The 15726-nt window shown below is 39.2% G+C and overlaps 1 protein-coding gene across 1 annotated transcript in view; it reads left to right on the top strand.

Annotated features, from left to right (window-relative positions):
* tmem198a (transmembrane protein 198a) overlaps positions 1 to 15726 on the top strand; it is a 32206-nt gene that overhangs the window by 1942 nt on the left and 14538 nt on the right. The window lies entirely within an intron of this gene.

The following is a 15726-nucleotide window of genomic DNA, read 5'->3' as shown; positions in this document are numbered from 1 at the left end:
CTGATGAATTTGAGAGTGTTTTGGTGTCAATCCACAAGCCTTCCCGAGTCACTTAATAAGACTCACCTTGTGGCTAATCATGCATGTTGTTGTTTTTTTTAGGAGCATCTCTTTGTTTTACACTTTGCAGTGTTTACAGTCAAGTGAAGCTCAGCGTGCACCAGGCAATTCTACGGCTGCCAACTGTGATGCTTCCATGCAACAGAGTTATTGTGCGAAACATAAGTTGGAACATTTACTTTCATTTCCAGTGTTGTTCAATAGGGTATGGAGATAATGAAGTGACAGGAAGAGAGCACGGTTGTAGAAATGTGTCACAAAAGTCTGCCCCAAACTTGAATTAGACCCCATGTGCTGCTTTTCTTGGCTTTGCTTTTGTCTGGCCAGACGTCAAAGAATCCTGTCTCCTTTTTTTTTGCGGCCAACAGATGTAAAAAAGACCTGATAAAGATTGTGTCTTCTATAGATTTGTCCAGCCAAGAGCAATAATATTATTGTGAGACTAAGCCTCTTCAAACCATAGTATTTGTAGTGCCTAAAAAACAACACCCACATCCTCATGGGTTTGTTTTTTTTGGTACAGTGAAAGTTTGCACTGTTGACCTCATCCTGCAGGTTTTTGGTGAAAATGTAGCACCAGAGAGACAATCATTCAGGCGGTGCAGTTCATGGAGTGTCTGTGTTGCAATGCTCTCACTGTGCAGCGCTTTGACGACGGGTTATGTAAGTGCAGTGAACATAAGCCAAAAAGACTCAGACTCCACACAAAGCACAAAACATCTACAAGGGCTTCTTTGTCTGATGGAACTCATCTGCAGCAGGCCTCTGTGTTTCTGTTACGTATTTAAGAGAAAGACGGACGACGCCAGACGAGGGAAGACTGCGAGTTTTACGAGAGGAGTGAATAGAAAGAGTGAAATGGAAAAGAGGAACGTAAAAAGGGAGACTGCGACGAACACAGCAAAAACACAAATAAACAACAAACAATAATGCCACCATGAAATTAGGGGGATGGACTGTAAGATGTAGAGAATAAGCAAGGTGACACAAAGGTAGGAGGGTTCGAAAAAGGGTTAACTGTGGGGTGGGGGGGTAAGGAGCGTAAGAGAAGAGGGGAGAGAAAGGGTAAAGTCGATTCTAATCCCATTAATATACACCCGTGCTGTCCTTCCCACTGGCTTTTTTCTCATGCACACACACACACACACACGCATTTCAAAGTAGTGTTCAGCTATAGTGCTGTTTGTTATTCCATTCAGCTCACTGATATATATTCTGTCTGGATGCCTCCTTTAATGATGTGGGTGACTCTATACGCTAAATGCATATTAGTCCGTGCGCCACCAGGGTGATGAGAACAGTGTCGGGTTGAGAGCCACGAGATTCACCTCGGTCTGACTCGCAGCATGACAGAGCCTCGTGGCACTGTGGCATTTTGTGAATGTGTGTGTGTTTATGTGTGTGCTTGGCTGTCATTGTGGGTTCGTAGCTGAAAGAGTCTCTCCATATACTGTGGCACATCTGCTGCATGTGTGTGTAGTATGTATAGTGTGCACTGTGCATGTATGTATGCTTTTTTACGTGCTTTCCCAAGAATTTCGGCCGATGTCTAACGTAAATCTGATCAGGGTTGTCTGTGGGGTCAATTTGCGTTCTCATGCATAATGCATAGTAATACTGTTTGTATGCGGATGTGTGCTAACAGGGTAAATACAAACAAATGGCGAAGGGGATGAGGAGAGCAAGTGGAGAACAGAGCTACAATTGAATTCAGTAATTCAGTAATTCAGGACGGGTCTACAGAGACAGAGCTGTGTGCAGCGTGGCTAATGGAAAGAAAGCGTGAGAAGACAGAAGGCGAAGCTTTACACTGAGCAAATCTGTGTGTGTGTGTTGCAGTATTTACCACAGTCTCAAGTTGTATGCTCACACCATCACATCTGTGTGTTTCCCCCAGTGGAAAAGAAACAAATTCATCTGCGCCCAATTTCTAGAGACAAGTGCATTTTGCAGGTACCTGAATGTCATTACTTCATTAATTCACAGCTTTAGTTATTGCCCTACTCGTTACTTTGTATATTGTGACATTAAAAACCCTGTAGGAGCATATTTAGATAAGGAATTTGTTATTTAGAGTTAGCTCCATCACTACCAAATGGAATATCATTCAATAATACATAATAATAATGTGTAATTCTAATTTTTATAGTACTTTTACACCTATTTGGGACAAATATTTAGACATTACATATATTAATTAGTGATATAAGGTACTAACTGCCATGCACTAGAACCTGAATTATTATTAGTTTATAATTATATTGCCAAATAGATTGTAAACATATGATTCATTTGTTTCGGTGCATAAACTATGTAACAAGAACATAAGATTTACCAGGATTAATAAGATTATAAACCAGTCATGAAATATAACAAACAATTTCTTTTTCATTTTACTGCTTGCTGGAAGTGACAAAATTAACCAAATGAGCGAAAGAGTAATTATAGGAAATTGAAGCTTAATGGCTTTTTAAACAAAGTCTTATCTCTTGGAAACAACAGATGGAAGCAACAGTTATCCGAAGTAGTGGAAGAGAAAAGAACATACGGCTGTGCCTATGAAAAGACACCGCACTGAAAGATTTTTTAATTTCATGCATTCTGAATGTTCACTTGGACGTGCAGTCATGCAACTCTGAACAGCCTTTCTCGGCTCATAGGGGGCATTCGAAAAGGGAAGTGGCGCCACGGGGGGATTGGAGATAAACTTTTACACTGTGGCTCGACGGCGGCCAAGTGCTCAGCAGCAGAGGACGAGTGGGGAAGAGCGAGGTGTTTGAAAGCAGCAGTGAGATAAATGATGCTGGAAGACCGAGAATGAGCTGTAATCTGATGAAAGCCTCTTTACGGTTACCTCACCTTCAGGCCACAAGCAATGACCCAGGCTTAGAGGTGGATCAATGCTGAGGTGGCCAACATTCGCACACCCAGGCTCACACACACACACACACACACACACACACTACACACTCTTGAGATCACTGTTCAGTGTGCTTTGGCGGCCTGTAGAACACATGCAACACCTGAAGATACAATGGAGATCACTAAATGAGGCAAAGCAGTGTTTTCTTCATTTATATTTGTATTTCCGCTGCGGTAAAGTAAGCAAAAGTGATGGATTAAAAGAGTAGAAATAGCTAGGAATCAGAATGTTGTGTGTGTTTGTCTGTGTCCCAGATTGCACTCATGTTGTGGGGATCTAAATGTGTTTACAGTCACATTATGGGGACTTTTTTTTCCTCATAGGGGAATAAGCAAGTCCCCATAATGTAAATTATTACATTTGAAGGTGAAGACATGTCATAGAATTAGGTCATGGTGCAGGTTATGCTGGTGGTAGTTATGGTTAAGGGTAGAGTAAGTATCCAGGAAATAATTGTTAGTCAATCAAATGTTCTCTGAAGTCATGGAAACTAGACTGTGTGTGTGTGTGTGTGTGTGTGTGTGTGTGTGTGCATGTCTTAAGTCGGCTGTCAGGACCAGTTGTCAAGCAAATCTTTGTGAGGACATTTTGGCTGGTACACACAACTTTAACAGGCTTTTTTGAGAATTAAGACCTGGTTTTAGGGTTAGGGTTGAAATTAGGGTGAGGGTTAGGCCAGGGGTGTCAAACTCATTTTAGTTCAGGAGTCACATACAACGCAATTAGCACTCAAGTGGGCCGGACGAGTAAAATCATAGCATAACAACCCATGAACAATAAGATCTCCAAACGTTTCCCTTTACATTTGATGAAGTATCTTTTTACAAAACCTATTATGAACAACCTGAAACTTCAACAATATTACGCAAAAGTTTACCTTTCACACATGTGCATTACGACGGCACAAAACATTTACAGTCACAGGCATCTGAAACTAACAAATATGGTTTTTCACATTATGAGCAGACTGAAGTCATATTGTGAGATTTTTTTACAAATTCATCCTGCGGGCCCAGATTGGTCGCTTGGGTGGGCTGGTTCTGGCCCGTGGGCCGTATGTTTGACACCCCTGGGTTAGGCATTAAGTTGTGATGGTTAAGGTTAGGATAGGGGCTCAGGAATGCATTATGTCTATGAGTGTCCACACAAAGGATGCAGAACCAGCATGTGTGTGTCTGTGTGTGTGTGTGTGTGTGTCTGTGGGTCACTCTGACATCTCAATAGAAATGTAGCTCAATGGAGAAGAGAGTGAGAGTGAGAGTGAGGAGAAAGTTCCTCAGCTCCCATACAAATCACCCTCCTCCTGTTTCTAAACTCAGTGCCCCAGACAACCAAGTGACCCGACCAGACTGTTTTATTGTGTGTGTCCTCTAGTGGGGTTTTATTTATTAGCTATAAAAAAAAAAAGCAAAAGTAATACATGTATGCATGATGGAGGGTGTTGTGCTTGTCCACACGCAGTTAAGGACATGACGAATAGTGAAAGCAATTGTAGTGTGTGTGTCAAAGGCTTCCTTTTCTAACTTTAAAACATAGATTGAGCAGTGTTGGTCTTAAGACTTATTGATGCCAAATATGAACTGTGTCATTTCGACAAGGCACCGTAACACAGATTTAAGGATTGTAAATGTTGCCGTCTTATCTGATTGATATTGCTTATGAAATAACTAGGTTAGGGTTTGTGTGCCACAAATGACATGATTTAAATGTTATGAGGACACGTACATGAAGCAAATAAGCAAACAAGACTTGAGGCAGATTTAATATAGTTGGCACAGAGTCAAATCACTTCCAACTAATTGAAGATTATTGGAGGCGTTTCCAATAAAACAGGACTTATCTGTACTTTTCCCAGTTACTGTGTGACCAGGAAGCTAGTTCAGTGTTTAACCGTAAATGCAATTAAATGCAAATGTGCCTGCACATTAAATGTCAATAGGTTTGTCATTAGTCAGATGATTTAATCAGAAAATAGTGTTTCATCACAAGCCCTCGCCGCTGAAATTGCTTTGGGTGCAGCGAAACAATCCAAAAGTACAAATGCGGTACATTCACGTGGGAAATACCTTTTTATTTCTTGAGCGATTATCTTCACATTTGTTTCTTGTTGTGTATTGTTGGACATAGTGGTACAATGCACAAATGACTAATTTCATATTTCACATTAAGGAGCTCTCGCCTGTGTGTAACAAAAGGCAACTCAGCCGGAGCTGCTCTTTATGAAGCGCTGCACTTTCTGTAGGATTTAGGGGTTGATTTAGTGAGGTTGCCGACTGCAACAACTGAATACCATTCCCCTTGACCCTCTCTTTTCAAGAAGGTAGGAGAACCCGTAATGGACTTCAGGCAAAGTAAGAACAGTGCTCTCGAGTACCAGCCTTTTGTTTGTCCCCTTTAGACTGGAGTGGACCCAAGCCCGACAGTAATTTTGAGTAATAAAATACAGTTCTTAGTTTCATGTGATTACTCTATACACTATTATATTCCATTTGTGCCAATAGATCCCCATAAAATATTCACACAGGTCCATAAAACCTCAGTCACAGTGCCATTGGAACTCAAGAATATTAATCAGTGGGATTTTTTTATTATCAATCAGATTAGAGCAGCCACACTGCCAGCATGACACAGGGGATCATTCACAGCTAAATACACGGTATTTATGATCTCATTTATTGTGACATACTTTATTTGCAGGACCAGTGGATACATGGCTTCATACAGAAGAGTCCTGGCATGAAGTTGAGCACACAAGAATACATTTAAAATTTAAAAATCAACAATGAATTGATATCCAATCGATTACTAAATTAATCGTCAAATGAATATCGTCTGCTCTCTATATAACAAGGAAATAATTCCAACTGAATAACTTTGGTTTGTGTACAAAACAAGACATTTGAGAACGTCATTATTTTAAGGTCTGGGAAACATAGACAAACATTTTTCAACATTTATGGACCAAACCAGTGATCGGTTAATCGAGGACAGATTAATCGATTATGAAAACGATTGTTTTTTGCAGCCATACTCCACTCACACATCCAACGTGGCCCTGGCCTTACCTTCTAATGCCCCTCCCCCCCAACACACACACACACACACACAGTAGTAGGCTCCCCAGCGACAGATGGGCCCGATGGAAACACAGTCATCTTGTTAGTAACCATGACATCAGCAACCTTGATACTCAATGTCACATGCACGTAAATGCTCTACTTTTGTGGAGAAGAGAACAAAAGGTGCTGACAGATTGTAACCATGACACGGCCCGGCACTGTCTCTCTGTTTGGAATCAAGATCCTAAATCTTACTGGGGATATGAGTCTGGCGTTGAGGTGGGAGCCAATAAATGATCTGACAGAAATACAAAAAGAAAAAGAAAAAAAACAGACTGGAAGAAAGGAAGTCTGATATGCATCTGTCCCTGTAAACAAATGCCGAGCAGAACAATACAGTGGCGGTCGCGTGGAAAAGTCAGGTTGCAGTTTACACATGAGCCGACCTCCACTTCTCTGTATCGTTTGTAATATTCGTGTTCGTGCACAGTGAACCTCATTAGCTCAGTGAGCAGTGATTACAAAAAGTAGTTGGACGTTCCTGTTGCATGTGGAGGTTGGTGAGTGGCTATTTCAGGGTTTGCCCTTAACGCTGACAGCCCAGTGTTCACCAAGGCTGTTGTTTCATAATCATATAATCCTGGAGATGCATTCAATATATCTCTCCAAACATCAGCCACCAGCGATACCAGCTGCTCTGTCGCCATATACAGTATTCAGGCTCAGTATTTTGAGGGAAATGCTAGTGTCACGCAATATTTAGTTACCACGGAGTATCTCTGAGGATGACGGCAACACATTTAAAAGTTTTCACCGTTGGATTTTGGTCTTCAGTTTCTTGTCATTTAAAGAAATACATCACCAGTGACACTTGGTCCAAGGCTTGAAACTGTAAAGCTAAAAGCTAATTCCACACTTTTTAGACCCAATGTACACAGTACAATGTAAACAGTGTCCGCCATCTTTGCTAACAGTTATGCTAACAGGACCGAGTGTCACTGGTGGGCACGTAACAAAGAAAAGAATGAAGATATTTCTCAACTCAGGGGAAACTGAGGTTGGGAAGCACAATTTTTCAAAAACACTACAACTATTCTAGTAATACAAAGCTAAATGCAAATCAGCGAAGTATCCCTTTAACATCAGTATATCTGTAGTGAGCTAATATTAGCTGATATATGGGTTTGTCAGGCTCAATTCTCACTGCTGCCTCGTAATCCTCTCTGTTGTATCTTGTTAACCTCACCAGGGGAACAAGCTTGATTCACTATAGTGGCATTAACAAGGTTTACCTCTAAATCATTTCAACACAGACCAAATCTTCATCCTTTTTTTAGCCGACCAAACTGTGAGTCCGTTACGTGTGTTGTGTTGTATCATCGCACAAAATCTACTCTGATAGAAAAAGCACTGACATTAATTAAAGCTTTAATTTAATAGCCTGTCTAATCTAATGACCCAAGTTAGCCCAGGTACATTTAGAAATCAATACCAGCACTCCATCAGATATACATCCAGATCTAATGTTTATGTAGTCGCTGACTACAACACCACATACCACAGATGTATGTGTTCAAGATTTCTCTTGGCACACTGATGCAGTAAGAAGTATTGTCTCTCTTCAGGAGCAATCATTTCCCATTACGTTGGACAATCCACAGAATACACTGTCCACTGAGTATCTCTTGAGCTCAAAGTGTCTCGATACGGTTCACAGCGAGATCTGTTTATGATCAAACCCAATTTTACAGCCTTTGCTTTGGGGCTGAAATCACAGAGACAAATATCTCAGGCTCTGGGTAATGATACAAAACCATGTAGACAAGTAAACCACCAGAACTTTGCTTCTTTGAATTCTTAAAAACAAAACAGGAGGGGTGAGCTGAAGTAACTAGGAAGGAAACACCAGCGTTTGTTTTGAAAAAGCTTCTCACATTTTTTTCCTTTTATGATTAAAAAAAAAATTCTGAGCAAATTTCTTTTAGGCTTCCTTAGGTTTATTTTAACCATAAAAAGGACCCGAACATGTCTTGTGAGTAAGTGCTTTTGCCCCTTTTTCTAGAATAACTTTGAATACCTGGCAGTTATTTACAATTTACTGCATGTTAAAATTGTGTTTTAACAATTTAAATGAAGAAAAACACTGCGGTTGTACACGAACAACAGTTTTTGCATGTTCAATTTCAATTTTGAACAGTATAAAACATTAAATCTAAAAATTGGAGTCTTTGGCTCAATATACAAAAACCACTCTGGCAACAAAGACACTGATTCTCCGGCTTCCTGAAACAGACGTGCAACTTCTTAGCTTTCAGGCACCGTTCAGAATTTTTCGGATAGCACAAACCGTCGTGTAATTGCGATAATGCATATTGCACTTGTTCAAACATGTCTTTGTGTTAAAGGTTAACACATTTCTCTCTCACTTCCTCACTTTTCTAAAATGCTTTTCAGTCCTTCTGACTCCCAGTCTCTCTTTGTGTCCAAAAGCTCAAAATCCCCTTACTGGAGAGTAGGATGTCCTTGTTGGGCTGATGCTCTGTTGCCTCCACTCGGTGAGGGGCCTCTGAAATATTCATGCTGAGATACACACATATATATACACACACACACACACACACACCAAAAAACAAAACACTTGCACTCTCTTCATCTTCTTCTCCCTGTCACTTTGCACTTTTGCCCATATCAAGAGAAGATTAGAAAATGTCATTTTTCTTGCTGCAGATCTTTGGGAGAAAAGCAGCACTGGCCATCAGCATAAATAATATTATAGACTTTGCTTCACAATATAGTTTGATAAATACCTGTATTCTTTTATTGTTTATATTCCAAATGATGTTAGCACACTCATAGAATCACACCGCCCTTTAAATGATAAATACACTTTCTAGGGCAGAGACACAAGCTGGTAATACAGCGGAACAAATCACAAAAACCTTATTACAGTGCCAGCAGTGTTCCCATTTGATCTGTGACCTCAGACTCTCTGCACTTTTGGTGGAGAGGGGAACAACTGCAGCGACACTCCAACAGAGCGCACACCAACACCCGTAATTGTTATCACACTGCCGGCAGTTTGGATATGTAACTGAACACTGTTGGAGACATGCAAACAATGATATCATCGTGTGATCGATGTCAGAGGGTTATGCTGTGGGATTCGACGCGCCCGCATTTGTCAACAAGGAGGAAAACGAGCCGCCGTTTACAGTAGATGCGAGTTTCACTGCAGAGTTTCCACATTCATTTCTCAAGTGGAGCTGATTGACAATTAAATCTCTCAGTTCAGGGGGAACGACGAGTATTTTGGGTGCTCCTGCATTATCGAACCGAATCTTTGACAAGGAAATTGAGGACACAGATGTGTCATCATACACTGACTTCTGTTTCTATAATAAATAGATCTACTGCTCAGTTTCTATGGTAACATTGTGCCACAGTGAAGCAAACAATGTGTTTGCACTGAACAGTGACCTTTAGGTGCATTGCTGTAAAATAGAGAAATTAACCATTTTATAGCACTGTTTATCTGCATAAATGTTCATTAATGGTTCAGTGCTCTATGAGCTCATGGTGGTTTTTGGCTAGAGCTGAAACTATTACTCGATGAATCGATTATTAAGCGATTACTAAACTTAATCGTCAACTATTTTGATAAGCGATTAATCGAGTTGAAGCTTTTTTCATGATTAAGATTTCTTCATATCTTTGCTCCATTTAACAAAAACGTCAATAAAAGTGAATCATTTGGTTTATGGACAAAACAAGACAACATTTTTTTTAAACGTTTTCTGACATTTTATGGACCAAACGATAACTCGGTGAATCGTAGAAATAATCGACAGATTAATCGATTATGAAAATAATCTTGAGTTGCATCTCTAGTTTTGACTATTTTGAAATCAGACTTTTATTATTATTATTTTATTTCCAGACTACTTGTTATATCTCACCCCTGATCATATAAAGACAACAGTCTGCAGCAGCACCAGCATTTGTTCCTCACAGGGTTAAATGGCCAATATGACATAGTTTTATTAGCGAGTATTATTAATGCATTGTATTGTGTATATATATAAGTACTGGACAAATTAATTTAATTTGATTGATGGTAGTTGGAGCTTTGTTGGAGTTTTTTTTTCTTGTATGTACAAAGCTACAAAGTCTAATCCAGTCAATATGTAAATGTAAAGGAATTCAGCTTGAACCAAAGTTCTGAACAGTCATTGGCAGTCATACCACTGTCAGGGCTGAGCATTTCCAAGGATGGGACCGTTCACTGCCTTGATATACTGCTTGTTTAAGCTCTAACATTTGGTTTAGTGAATACCCCCAATATGTTGGTGAATAATAAAGAGGCACCAACTGAATAGGGTCAAAGGTTAGGACCGTCTGTTGCCAGAAGCCTCAAAGAAACTATCATGGATAGCTCTTATTATGCACATTCCCGTGGAGACGAGCCCCCCCTCGTCCAATTTGCAGGGTCCTTGCGCTGCTGCTGGTTGTTATAGAAACACTTTTTTTTTTCTCCCCACTCCTGTCACTTGTTCTGACCTTGTGGGCTATTTTCCAATCATGTCATCTCTCTGTGGTCGTAGTTGCAGTGATCTCATCAGGACAGGACACAGCATGAATTGTGAGAATTGCGGCAAAGTAAAAATGAATTAGCCTTTACATTCAAATCAACATTTAGCCTGAGGTCGATTACATTAGATTTAATAAGCGGTGTCATTTATATTTAATCTGATTTTATGTGTCAACTAGTAACTCTTTTTTCCTTTGATTTGTACGTTAAAGATCATCCAACTTTGGAATATTTAATAGCTGATCTTTGTTTTTTAAACTCTAAACATAAAATAGTGAAGATTGTTTTTTGTTTTATATTATTTTGACTTGACAAGAAAAAAAATCCAAGATGAAGTTGTAAACATTTCATCTTGTTCCATCCCTGTAATCTTTGTCAAAACCATATGTATGTATGTATGTATGTATATATACACATATACTGTATATACACACACACATGAAAAAAAAATGTTGCCACATTACTTTAAGTGAAAATCATTTGAGTTACAAGTCTGCAGCAGAGTGAGATGGTGAGGTGTGTAGTGGGATCACTCAGTGAACCAGACAGCTGAGACTCTCCTGTCAATAAATAACATGTCAAGGGAAGTTTTGTGTTCCAGGAGTGATGCTCTGTGCCACACTGAGGATTTAACTCCACAAAGCAATGAAGAATTTCACATGTTTCTTGTACCTGTCTTGCACAGGTTATATTTGCTACTATTAAGTACGCACTGCTGTATTTGAATGCTGTGTGAATGTTAATCAGCTTCCATTAGCTGTGAGTCATGTACCCCTGCCTTTCCCACATGAACATTTACTATGTCATTAAAATGTTTAATGCACGCTTATATCTTAATCCATGGTAATGCTTATAATGGCAGTTGGCTGTTGCTGATACAGGAACCGAACTGATGGACGGCGCTGTAACCAGTTTTGTAATGTAACCAAGTACAAATACTTTGTTACCGTACTTAAGTACAAAATTCACACATCTGTAATTTTCCTACCAAGTCTTACTCTTTCCTCTCTTTGTTACTCATTAATACCAAATAAAATCAGAAGAACAAGAGTTGGTAATGGTCTGTATTTATGCAGCGATTTTCTAGTCTTGATGAGCTGCTTTACACTATAGTTTTGCCATTCACCCATTCACACATCTTTCATACCCATCCACGCTGCAAGTGTCTTGCTCAAGGACACAAAGACTAGCAGAGCCAGGAATTGAACCCGCAACCTTACCCTACCACTGAGCGACCATGGCTGAATCCTTACTCCTCACTTTTTAATACTTTTACTTCTAAAACTTAATTACATTTTATATGAGAAAAATTACTTTTAATACTCAAGTACAGTAAATGTCACATACTTAAAGATTTTCACTTAAGTACTGTAATATTATAAAAATGAGTTCATCTTCATCTTCTACCAAAGCCATTTTCTGGTAAGATGCTTGTACTTTTACTCAAGTATCCCTTTAAGGTACCCAATACAAGACTGGGTGCAACTAGAGTGGATTCTTGAAAACGACAGCTGACATTTAGATGTTTAAATGACGGGATATTTGCAGACCACATAGCAACTGCTCCAAGCATGGATGGATGTATTATAAGATAAGATACATGTACTGTATAAGTTCTTATAATACATCCATGGTTCACAGGCATCACCTGCAACCAGGCATCTGTTGGCCAAGACCAGCTGTCAATCACATGGATGTCCACTCATGTTTTCTACTTCCTGATGTTTCCTCTTCTAAATAGGAACATAATTTCAGGAAAATAATTACTGGCATTATAAATCAAGGTTGATTTTCCCACAGACTAACAATTAAATATTTTATTTTTGCAACCAGCAGAGTCACCCCCTGGTGGCCATTCAGCATATTGGTACTTCCTGATTGACTTCACTGAAGAGACATTTTTTTTAATCAATGTCTCAGACACTGGACAGTTACATACGTGCTTACCCCATGTTATACCATTTACACTGACATTAAATTGTTTTTTTTTTATATGAACATTATTACTTTTACAGGTATCACCATTTTCCTATTTCACTATTTGACATTCTAAAGCTCACACTACTCATCTGTCCTCTCCATCGCTCCCCTCTTTTTTTTTCAATTGCAAGTGGTGGCTCATTGTGTGAATTGTAAGACGTCTCAACATTAGAAGGTGTTGAACTTAAAGTGCCTTAACGTAATCTATGGTGTGATTTGGTGCCACACAAAGAAAGCGGAGTCGAGTTCAATTTCACTGAAGACGGTTTAATTTCAGTGGACTCATCCCACTCCCCACCTCCATTGTGGCTATACTATTATTTATTGCAAAAAGACCGCGAGTGGTGTGTGTCTCAGTGGTGACACTCTTGTCAGTTAAGAGATTTTTCCTTTCTCTTTTCTTTTTGGCAGTGCTGATGGCAGTCCTGTTGCCATCAATCAATAAAGTGACTGGTCAAAGTGAACTTTGCTGAGATCTTCTTATGGGCTGACTTAATGGCTCGCTACAGTGATAGAGCACACACACGTACACACACATGTGATGCCACTAAGGGCCTTCTATGCCTATGGGTCATGAAGGCGTGTTTGTGTTCATACATGTGGTAGAGTATGTCCAGAATATGTAGAGAATATGTATAGGACGAGGAGAGAGAGAGCGTGCTTGAATCTGTCATCTCTACTCACACATGACATGACAGAGAAAACATTCAAAGATAATCCAGAGTAAGAGAACTGTAAAAGAATATTGATTTTGTGTGCAGTAGGAATGTCTGTAACCAGTCAAACGTGCTGCACAGTGATAACGTTTCAATCTCCAATATCAATACTTTGAATTTAGAGATGCAGCAGTGGAGCGGTTATAGAGCTAGTGTTGCATCTCTTTTTGTCTGAAGTTAAATTAAATGTTTGGATCTTAATTGTTTTTGTTGCAAACTGGAAATAAATCTCTCTGGAATGTGGGGCTTTACGAAAAATGACTGTAAATGCCAATATGTGTAAATAAATAACAAGTTCTTATCTTTCTTTTAGAGTGTATATGTATGTATGTATGTATGTATGTGTGTGTGTGTGTGTGTGTGTGTGTATATATATATATATATATATATATATATATATATATATATATATATATATATATATATATATATATATATATATATATATATATATATATATATATATATATATATATATATATATATACACATACATATACATACGGGCCACACGGTGGTGTAGTGGTTAGCACTCTCGCCTTGCAGCGAGAAGACCCGGGTTCGAGCCCCGGTTGGAACAAGGGCCTTTCTGCATGGAGTTTGCATGTTCTCCCCGTGTGTGCGTGGGTTCTCTCCGGGTTCTCCGGCTTCCTCCCACAGTCCAAAAACATGCAATGTGGGGATAGGTAAATTGGACACTCTAAATTGACCATAGGAGTGAGTGTGAGAGTGAATGGTTGTTTGTCTCTATCTGTGTGTGGCCCTGCGATGGATTGGCGAACTGTCCAGGGTGTACCCCGCCTATCGCCCGATGTAGCTGAGATTGGCACAGCACCCCCCGCGACCCTCTAGCAGAGGATAAAGCGGTAGATGATGACTGACTGACTGACATATACATACACACACACACACACACACATATATACACACACGCTATTTAGTTGTCCACATAATCACCAAAATGCAATTTCTTCTTTGAGCCATAATCAGAATTTGTTCTTTACTTTTTGAGTGACAGCCTAAACAAATAACCTTATAAAAAATAACTTCAACACCTAAATTGCAATAAGATCATTTCTCCAAATTGTTCAGCCCAACTGAAAAGATTAGTGTTCGGTTTGGCAGTCGTCAGATTCTATACGCATTAATGAAAATGCCTTTGTGTGAAATGATAGCGACAGATCTGAAGACAACATGAAATATGTAGCGGAGCGTTTGTTGCATAAAATAATAATGTGCAGTAAAATACTGACATCTGTGCTTCCATTTATATTCATCATCAAGTCGAGCTTCTCTGTTAAACTGCTGGGATTTGGTGTCTGAATGAATCTAGTGCCGAGTGTGGGTAGCAGCACAAATTCTTACCAAAGAATGCAAAGAGACAAGAGTTATGCACATTATGTAATGGTAAAACTCAAGTTGTTTTTCTGTTAAATTAAAACACTTCAGTCCAAATAATCTGCAGAGAGGATGTTGTTTTCCTGAAAACTTTCAGCTATTTATCTCTGTCAAGTGCTGCTCCATTCTGGTGACAGCCATGAGCTGGAGGAATTATGTTTTCAGGTTATAGATTTGATCCATTTTCTCCTGAACCCGCTATCTTAGAGACACCTTCAAAAGAATGCCTTAAAATTTGGCATTTATTTCAACTCAGGAATGACTGCATTACATTAAAAGTGAAAGTCACCTTGAACCCAAACAACACTTTTGGCCATACCCCAAGTTGACACACTATGACAATATTTTTCAATTAGGATAAAATTATAAAGTGATGGCATTTTGTGTCCAAAAGGTTAACGTTACTGCGACATTGTTATGTTCTGCCATAAAACAACACTTAATGTCGTAAGTCAGGAGCAGAGGGAAAGATTATGGTCATATTTCATGTGTGAGGTAGTGATTCTACTTGTTCCTGATTTCTGTTTTTACTACAAGCCAAACTAAACTGTCCATTGTGTGTGCTTTTACTTAGTTTTTAACACTTCAGTGCATGTTTCAATAATATCTATTTTCATTTTATTTGATAAACTCCTCAGTGACAGACCCTCACTTCTCAAATCCTCGTGATATTTTGATATTTTAAGTTATTTACTGAGCTAAACTGAGCAAAGAACAGTCGTTATTACACTCCATGTTTCTCATCCTCGTGATAATGAGCTCATACATGCCAAGTTTCAGACAGTCATGCTCAATATCACATTACAAAGTTATATACTGTAGTGTACAGCAGTAAAGTGTAGATACATGTAAATGTATAGTAGTCCTTCAGCTTGACAGCAAAATGCTGAATTGGCTGATGGGTTACTTTCCTGTTATCAGGATCAAGTAGAGATACAGATGTGACTTTAAGGATTTAAAGAGAGACTTCTGCATAAAACAGTCTACGGCACACAGTCATGC

Source organism: Solea solea, chromosome 2, assembly GCF_958295425.1.
Source record: "Solea solea chromosome 2, fSolSol10.1, whole genome shotgun sequence".
In the NCBI taxonomy this organism is placed as follows: Eukaryota; Metazoa; Chordata; class Actinopteri; order Pleuronectiformes; family Soleidae; genus Solea; species Solea solea.
The sequence above is the reverse complement of the archived record's forward strand: the minus strand, read 5'-3'. Positions and strand labels throughout refer to the sequence as shown.